General features: G+C 34.1%; 1 long non-coding RNA gene across 1 annotated transcript; it reads right to left on the bottom strand.

The window, feature by feature from the left end:
- On the bottom strand, positions 6,578-8,271 carry LOC107604868. The gene is made up of 2 exons (XR_001612413.2): positions 7,953-8,271; positions 6,578-7,057 (listed from the first exon to the last, which is right to left on the bottom strand). It is a non-coding gene; the product is annotated as an uncharacterized LOC107604868 (long non-coding RNA).

Raw genomic sequence — 10,499 nt, forward strand, 5'->3', positions numbered from 1 at the left:
ACTTTTGTGGTTGTGCCTAGGTTTCACTTTCACTCTTCAGATTCAAAATTGAACCCTAATCTTCTCTTCTCCAGGGACCAGTGAGTGAGAGTAGTGTGATAAGTGAGAGGCTGAGAGCATCGAGCTTTTTCTTCTCCAACGCCTACCCGACGGCTGCCATCGTTCTCCGTCTGAGAGAAGGGCTTTGCCTCCGTACTCTGTCCGAGAGCAGAGCTTCGCCGCCGTCCTCCATCCGAGCACAGAACTTAGCCTTCGTCCTCCGTCCGAGAGCAGAACTTCGCTGCCGTCCGCTGTTTGAGAGAAGAGCTTCGCAACCGTCCTCCATCTGAGATCATAGCTTCACCGCCGTCCTCCGTCCTTCGCTGTGAGACCGTTGCCATCGTCGTGAGTCTATCGCCATCGCTGTGAGTTTGTCGCCATCCTTGCGTCCTGCGAATCACTAGATTTGTAAGTTTCTCTTTCTCTTTATCTCCCATTCTGAATCTGCAGCTATAACTCTTGAACTGAAACTCTATGACTGTTACTGCAACCTAGGAAGATCCATAATATAATTTTCCACTATTTGATATTGATGAGTCAGGTTGTTCAGTTTATTTGGGTCATCTTAGGACTTAGGAGGAGTTTGCAACATTCAGTCATATATGAAAGTTAGAATGATATGCATCACAAGAAGAAAAAGTCCGAATGAAAATGAATGTTTGACCTCAAAAAAAGAAGGAAAAAATTTGAGAAATAGTGAAAATGTTATAATCCGAAAATCAATGGATGTGAAGTTTAATATAGAAAATTTTCATCAATTCAGATTTTAATTTATAATTTTTGTCCAACTGGAGAAATAATTTCCATTTCATGATATCTACATAATTGAGCAGCTTTTAATTGGATTGCCCCTTGTGCTATTGGTTCTTCAAATCCATCAATTCTGAACCCTTCCATTTTCAGTATGGCAAATCAGGATAGGGTAGCCTTCATAGGGCTCTACATTTTGGTCATCTTTGTAATATCCTACCACACAGAACTTTATGCTTAAGCCGTAGAACAGAGATGGTGTGGTATTACGACCTCTAAAATAAAATATACATACATAATATACTTGGAAGAATATAATATTCGAGGAGTCTTGAAGGTTGGTTAAAGCAAAATCGTAAAAAATAAAAGCGCAACACTCAGGATGACAGTTACCTGCATACGAAGAAAGCACACACACACACACACATAAAATAAGAGTGGAGAGCCAAGGATACAAAATATTCAAGCTCCGAGTTCAACCTGCAAAGATAAGGCTGGCCGAAGAATACCCCATACATATATATACATAAACCTCCCAAAAGTACTGCAAACACATGACATAAACTCCTACATCTCCATGAAAATATCTAAGAGAAACAAAAGTAAAGTATACACAGTGGAGAAGTCTATACATATAAATATAACCTGTATCTGAAAATCATAAATATTTATATGGAATGAGAACCAAGGGTTCTCAGCATGGTAATAGTACCGGCATACATAATATATAAGGTCCCAGAAAAGCCAGAGGCGATCCTAGAACTCTGACACTAAGACTATAAAACTTAAAACTATAATTTTAAACCATAAGTAAGGTAGGTTATCTAAGGGTCTTAAAGTTCTACCTCAATCCTAACTTGATCCCTCATTTCCTTGCCTTCCTCCAATCCTCCAAAACTCCGGTGTACAGACAAGCAATACAGACAAATCAAGTACAAGTAGGATACAGATACAACAGGTAAAAAATATAGCAGGTAGGCATAATAATCACGTAGGCAAACCCAATTAATGCACAATCAAACAAAACAAACATATGCATATGATGTATGCCAGCCTTATGGCTGATGAATCTCATCTGTCAGTTATAAAGCCAACCCAACATGTCTGGTAGCTAACCCTGGACAGTCTCCCGTGTGCGCATCCCCAAGAGTCTATGCATAGCTTTTACTCAATCATAATCAAATTCAGCTCGTTGGGGGAATTTTCGGGGCGTTAAAGTGCCTGGCCACATCTCTATTTTCTACCCAAGGAAATTCGTATCTTAGATATAAAGAAGTGCATAAGCCAAATCTTCATTAATATTCATTCATTCAATCTCATTATGGCCATTATTCATCATATATATCTCATTTCAGCACTTCTCAGTCATCATTCATCACATCTCAAGCTTTCTTCACTTCTAAGTTACCACCCTTTCATAGCTTAACCTCTTCACTATATTTACAACAAGGGTTTAGGGTCTTAGAGAGTAAAAATAGAGGTTTAGAAGTTTGAAATCTTGTTTAAAACACAAAAATACAATATTCCTGAAAAACAAAGTCCCGCATACGCAGCCATATTTCCGCATACGCGAGTGCCTCATTTTTCCCATGCTGCATATGCAACCCTTGCCAGCGTATGTGAGTACACTGGACAGAAGCGAATGGCCGCATACGCGCCCCCTTCATTTTCCTTAAAAAGCTGCTGATAATGCAGAATTCACATTTTACACATCCAACTTCTGACGCGCATAAATTTTTCGTTAAAAATCATTTTTCATCCATTCTTCAAATGGCGTAAACTTCACATACAGATCCAATTTTTATATAAAATAAGTTTGGAAAAGTTTAGGGATTCGGAAGTCGAGTTATGGCTCGCCGAAGTTCGGTCAAAAACTAAGTTTTTACCAAAGATTTCCAAACCTCTATTTACCAACTTCCTTTACACAAATCAAAATTCCACATATCAAAATGACTCCAAATACATCCAACATAGTCCTACCTTCCATCGCAACCTACCATACCTCAATTTGAACAACTTCATTCCAACAATTTTCAATTATACAAACACATTTATCAATTTCTCAATATTCACATGTCCACATTCATTATTCTCATCCATCACCATCAAAATCATCATTCATCAATCTTTTTCACCAAACCAACCACATTCATATCATGAATCATTTAATCTAATCATACCTCATCAATTCAACATACATAGTCAACTAAAACTACTAATCATGCTCCAAACTCATAATTCAACTTATCCTAGGTGATCTAGCCTAAGTTTTCACAAGACATTATATATTACATACGAGAAAGCAAAACCATACCTTGGCCGATTTCTCCCTATGCTAAAGACACCTCAAATTAGCAAATCACAAGCCTCCACCACCAAAATTCAGCACCTAAAGCTCAACCAAGCTTCCAATCTCCTCAATTGTGTTCCAAAATCACATATTCACTACCTAATACATATTACCACATTCATATACAAAATTTCAATACTCAACCACCATTAACCAAGAAATTCACTAGAGTTTGAGAATTCTTACCTTATACGTGCCTTAATTGAACAAAAGCCCACTAATTCCTCAAGCTAATTTGACCTTAAAACATCAAAATAACTAAAACACCCAACACATAGAAGTCCTTTGCAGGTACCATTCCCATCCTCACTCAAAGACATTGGACGGCCTTGTCACACTAGAGGAGACATCGGACCCAACACCTTAAGGAGTCTGTACCTCACATTCAGACCCAAATTAGCAGTTTCAGGTTACCCCTGAAACAATAATTTATACAAATTCTCTTCTTTTTTAACTGTGTGACACTCAACTTTTTTCAAATAGCTCTTACAGTTGGTTTAATTAGTATATTTTAAATAGTAATTCTTTGAAAAGATACCACAACCCGCTCATAGCCCCATCGGCATAGCCATCAAGACTATAAATTGGGCCTAGTCTATCGTCCCCTTCGATATTGCCATCACAGTCGAAAAGCTAGAAAGTAAAATATTATTAATAAACAAATTATTAATTACAATCAAATCTACAATTTTCTGTTGTCGCATATTTCTACATTATTTTTTATAAACCTAGCTAAGTCATCTATTAAGCTATTATAATGCCATGAAATCAAAGAAAACTAGCTAATAATTAATTCAAACTAAATATATTATCCTACTATATATTCAACCTAAAAAAAATCTTCAATCCATTTAAGTGTTCGTCTTGCTCGATAGTCTCGTTTAAGCAAATCTTCCGTCTATTAAAAAACTCAAATGACGGCACAATTCTTACATAAAAAAATAATTATAATAGTGTAATTACCGTGCATAAATAATTTAAAGAGTTTAAAATAATCAATTATATATTTTCTAATTTGCTGGAGATTGAATTATACTAACTAATTAAGAGTGATAAGATGACTTACTATGATCTATCATAAATATTTTTTTTCTGTTTCCTTCGGCTAATTTCTTTAGATATTTTTGTGCATGGCTAGCAACTTGTCTAGTCATTCTTGTTTTGACATAATCTTTCGAAATTCTTTACTACTTGGGTTTATAACCTAATTCTTTATGCCCTTTAAGAAATAACCCGTCAAGACACATTTTTTAAAATAATTATTAACAAAATTTATTAAAAAAAATTACAATTGTATATATTATTTTTAGATATCAAATAACTTTTTTTTATTTATGTTTTTTAGTTTTTCAATCCAACAAGAAACATTACGTCAACCCTTGTTAAAATAAAATATAAATTTAGTAATCAACAAAATTACTCCCCATTCACAATTACTCTAAAGCTCTCTCAAATGTGTTGTGGAGTTATTAATCCATTTTTTACTGTATTAAGCAACTGAAAAGGTAATTAATTTTAGAATGATGTTACATGTACAAGTCTTTTTGGCAACCAAGTCCAATAAAATTGGCCCAATTACAATAAAAACCACTCTCAAAATAAAACGCGTGACACGCGCTCCAGTGCTCCACTAGCGCACAAATCAAAGAGCTTGCACTACATGTATAAACCTTTCTACACTTTCTGCAGCACATAAATTTCGAAGCATAACACACAAATTTTTGAAGTATAGCACATAAAAATTGGAACGTAACACAAATTTATCGATATAGCACATAATTTTTTGCACATAATACACAAATTTTTGAAGCACATTATACAAATTTTGCTACACCAAAATTTATGTGTATATTCTTTTATTGAGTTCATTACATCATACCACATCACATGTGTAAATCAAACAAAGAGAAACAACACACACCTCTCATTTTCATAGCACACAAGTAATCAAAGCTAATAACTTTGGTAGCTCACACTAATTTGACAGATAGTATTAAATAAATTCTGATTTATCATAGCACACAAATATTTAAGCATAGCACACATTTTTATTTAACATAACACACAAATTCACACATATAGCACACAAATATTGAGCATAGAAAAACAATATAAAAGGCATTCATGCCTTTTCAATTTCACTCAATAAAAGGTATTCCGCTTTTTCTCTCTCACGGACCTGGTATCCTCTATCAATTTACCTTATTTGCTTGTTAATTTTGTGAAGTTCAAAGTTGATTATTCGGTATAGCATTTGTGAATCCCTTATTTTCTGATTTGTGAATCCCTCATTTTCTAATTTGGCCTCATATGGATGAAAATATGTAAATCCCTCATTTTCTGATTTGTAATTTGCCCTGATTTGCTTAAAATTGCTGATTTGTGATTCATCAATTGTTGAAAATTTCTGAAGTTGTGATTGCTGATTTCTAATTTGCCCTCATTTGCTTTATATTTCTTATTTTTGTTTCATCTTTCTTTTTAAGATTTGTGAATTTGTGATTGCTGATTTCATCATTCGTTAGCTTTGTGATTGTTAATTTTATAAATTTATTTTTTATCATTACTATATAGAAAAACAAAGAAGAAGACTTGAGAACTATTTATCATAATTATGTTCTTATTATCACTCTTTTTCCTTATCACCACATATTCTTTTGAACAAAAAACAGTATAAGTTATAAATAGAAATAGGATATAGACCTAATTAGTGCACACTTATTATGGTATGTTATCTTGAATTATTGGGGTTGTATACTTTTCTCATACACCTATGAATTATGGGGTTGTATACTTTTCTCATACACTTATCTTGATCGCTGTTTTGATTTTTGCTTACTCTTAATTATATAGCAACCTAGTTAACAATGGCTTCTACAAATAGAAGATATACAAGTGGTTCATACGGCAACGGTAGTTCTAACGTAATGGGCGAACGATTTTGCGTGTCCTATAAGACGGTGTATTGCCAACCCGGGTAGAAAGTATATGCGTGTCCTGGAACGTGTCCTAGAAGACGATGCTGATGGTTTAGATGGGCAGGTCCGTCTAATCAATGTCCAACTATCCGACATTCTGAAAAAGTTTTTGATGATTGCTCTCGCGATTTTAGTTCTAATTTGAAGTTGATCGAACGAGTTGAAAAAAAACTACAGAATGAAATTTTATTTCTGAAATTGTTAGCGTTCTTTCAAATTTTGTTTTGTAGTTTGTATTGTTCTGATCATAGTATTATTTTTTTAAGTTCTAGTATATAATTTGGATTGAAACATGCATATGGACAAATTGTATAAATTAGTTTTGCTTCAATGAAATGCTCTTTCCTTCTTACTATTGCAAATTTCATCATCCTATTTAGCATAGAAGTAGGATAGCAATTCATGAAATAGCCACAAGAATTAGGAAACTGTCACAGAGTTATAAAAAATATAACCCAAATCATGAAACAGCCAGACTAATTCTCACCCCTTTTCCAATACACAAGCAACTGAATTAATGTAATAATTTTCATGCACATATAATACAAACTAAAACAGTTTTGACACCATAGAAGGAAAGAAAGATCATTAACAAAGCCCCCTTAAATTGAAATATTTTTTGCTAAATAACACGAATAGTACCATACATATTGTATTAAGCATTACATCACCTACTCAATACATGCCAAAAGACAAGCAACGATAGCATCAGCAAGTAGTTTGGCATTCTTCCTTTGCTCAGATGAGGATTGCTGGATATGGTCAGTCATCCTCTCTAAAACATCAAATTGCTACCTCTTCTTCCCATAACGCCTTGTGCTTCCTCCACTTGCACCGGCTTCAGAGTGCGAGGCATGTCCTTTCGCTGTTTGACCTCCACTTGCATTATGGAGCAAAAGTGAAGAACTGAAGCTTAATTTTGATGAATCCAAATCAAAGACTAAAACGAGTACAACACGTTAATAATTTAATATATACACAACTTCCAAAGTCATTGAAAATGTGATGACAACAAAAATATAATTTTTATTATGTTAGCAACAAAGGAGTACAGGTTAGTTATGATCTCAAAATAGGGGAGTACTTGGCAATAAAAAAGAAGTACCAAAAAGAAGAATAAACTGAAAAAAAAACATGTCACTTTATTCACTTCTTAAGTCAATTTTAGTTTCAATTGGTTTGACAAAATCAATAAACAAACCGAAATTCAAAACAAATAAATAGCAAAATTGCATAGCAACACAACAAAACCAGAATCATCCCAAACCAAAACAGAAAACGAAAGAGAAAACAACAAAATTTTATGTGTGTATATGTTCTAGAGCATTAGGATTTTAACATTTAACAATTAGTCATAGAAACAAAACGGAATAACAAATTTCTAACTTTTTGTAATTCCTACTTTTTGTAATCTATTTAGAAAAAGATTTTCACAAAATCAATTCTCCAGGGCCTTGGATAATTAAAGTTTATACTAACCACCCTTTCTCCTAATGTCAATGGAAGCACCTAATTAATTGGTTATGATTAGTTCAATTTTTGGGATTAAACCCTGCAAGTGGTATTCTCAGACTTACCTTCCAACAAATAACATAAAAAAAATTGATTTACATCACATTCTTATATTGTTTCTAGTCATTATAGAGGATTTGTAGAAAAAATTGCAGCACTCATCAAATTATTATTAAAAAACGTATGAAACTCACAATCAATCCATAGTTGCAATTGAATTACAAACTAATCTATATATTAGAACAAACAATGAAATCCACAAAAGCTGGGTCACGACTAAAATAAACGAATAAAATCAGTAACAAAATTTGGGTACAACTAACCTACGGCACAGAAGCTATGATGACAACAAGTTGGTGGTTGACTTCGACAGCAACATGGCAGAGGCTGCAGCTGGGTTTCTCGAACATTGCCCTATGTAGGAGAAAATGAGGAGATGAGAACACATGGACTAGGAAGATGAACTTTGACGGCGACTCATCTACCTAGAGGTGGCTACGACAGAGGCGACGAGGTGGTTGTTCGGCACTGGTGATGTAGAGCCTGCAATGAAGTCTTCCATGCTACCTTGAGAAGATGAATAAGTGAGGGCTGCTAACTGAAGCCCTAATTTGATTGATTTGAAGAAAGGGTAAAGTTGAAATTTTATAATTAGAATGGAGGTATTTTAGGTATAAAATGTTAATAAAGTTTCTGTCTCCATCCCCAAAAATTTCTATCTCCAGTGTCCCCACTATTTAGAGGTACTGAAATACTGAAATTTTGGGGACGGAAACGAAAATTTTAGTACTAGTCTCTAGGCCAATGATGCACCACTATTTTATGGTACATCTTGTACTTAATTGAGTAGATTTTATCCACTATTTTCACACTTATTCATAGAAATCGCATGTTATACATTTTTCTTCCTGATTTTGTGCTATGATTGAAAACATGTTTCTTTGGCCTTAAATTTGCTATGTTTAAATCCTCTCTTATTACCATTCGATGTCGTGATATGTGTGTTAAGTGATTTCAAGGATTACAGGATAGGAATGGCTTGGAGAATGGAAAGGAAGCATGCAAAAGTGGAAGGAATACAAGAAGTTGAAGAAATTGCTAAGATGTCCAACCTGACCTACTGGTACTAAATTGACCATAACTTGAGCTACAAAGATTCAAATGAGGCAGTTCCAGTTGCGTTGGAAAGCTAACATTCGGGGCTTCGCAACGATATATAATTTGCCATATCTGCCACGCTGTTAGGCAACGCGCACGCGTGGATGACGCACACGCGTGACCTGGCAAAAATTCAATCCACGCGTACGCGTGGACGACGCGTACGCGTGAGTTTGCCGCATGCTGGACGTATCAGAAATCGCTGGGGGCGATTTCTAGGCTGTTTTTGACCCAGTTTTCGGCCCAGAAAACACATATTAGAGGCTATAAAGTGGGGGAATCGATTCATTCATAGATACAACATTCAAATTCACAATTTTAAGTTTTAGATGTAGTTTCTAGAGAGGGAGGCTCTCTCCTCTCTCTAGGTTTTAGGATTTATGATTTCTCTTAAGGTTAGGATTTCTTCTTCTTCCCAATTCCAGGCTCAATGTTCCTTTAATTTTAAGTTTTCTCTTCTACTTTTATCTATTCTAGTACTTTGGTTTATCTATTTCACTTGTTAATTACTTATTTTTCCAATTTGGTTTATGAACCTTCCAATGTTAGATTTGATTTTATATTTAATACAATTTGAGGTTTTTCAGATTTATATTTTTAATTTAGCTTTTTACATTCTTAGCTTTAATTGATGAATTGAGTAATTGGTGACACTTGAGTTATCAAACGTTGTTGATTGAAAATTGGAATTTACTGATTGATTTTGATCCCTCTAAAGCTAGTCTTTCCATAGGAGTTGACTAGGACTTGAGGAATCCCATTGATTGGTCCACTTGACTTTCCTTTATTTAGTAAGGGTTAACTAAGTGGGAGCAATAAACAATTCTCATCACAATTGATAAGGATAACTAGGATGGAATTTCTTCCAGTTCTCATACCTTGCAATGGTTTTTATGATAATTAATTTACTTTCCTGCCAATTTATTTTCTTGTTTCCTATTTCAAAAACTCAAAAAGATACTTTTCCATAACCAATAATAAATCATACTTCCCTGCAATTCCTTGAGAGACGACCCGAGGTTTAAATACTTCGGTTATAAATTTTATTGGGTTTGCTTTAGTGACAAACAAGTTTTTGTACGAAAGGATTCTTTGTTAGTTTAGAAACTATATTTACAACGAGAATTTATTTGCAAAATTCTTTACTAGCAGAAAAACTGATCGTCAGCCAACAAACATGATACTGCGTTTCAGTCCTCCAGTCTCTGTCCCAGTACAAGAAAACAAACGCTACCTAATATTCAACTAGATAATAAATAAATAAATAAATAAAATGGAAAAAAAGAAGCAATATAATAATAAATACTCATGCTCATGTTTAGTCCAATGAACTGTTTTCCTTTTAGTAATCATAGGTAAATGGTTGTGGTTGATTATGTTGTTGTTGGCAAGTTGGTTTTGTTCTCTTATTTTGTTGTTGGCAAGTTGGTTTTGTTCTCTTATTACTGTTGCCATGGCTGATGATGATAACATAATCTCCATTGGCACTGCCTTGTTCGCTATGGCCGCCACTACTTCCGTCCTACCATAATAAAAAGTAAAATGTATAGTTTCTTATTGTCATTTCAAAATATTTTATTTATTCAGAAATAAATCAAAGGTTCATTATTGTTTATACGTTTGTTCATAAAACTTATGAAAGAAAATTTTTAAAAAAAAATTATGAGAAGATGAAGAGTCATTTTTGTATAAGTTGTATATATCCATAACAG

The sequence above is a fragment of the Arachis ipaensis genome, chromosome B06 (genome assembly GCF_000816755.2).
Source record: "Arachis ipaensis cultivar K30076 chromosome B06, Araip1.1, whole genome shotgun sequence".
Lineage (NCBI taxonomy): Eukaryota > Viridiplantae > Streptophyta > Magnoliopsida > Fabales > Fabaceae > Arachis > Arachis ipaensis.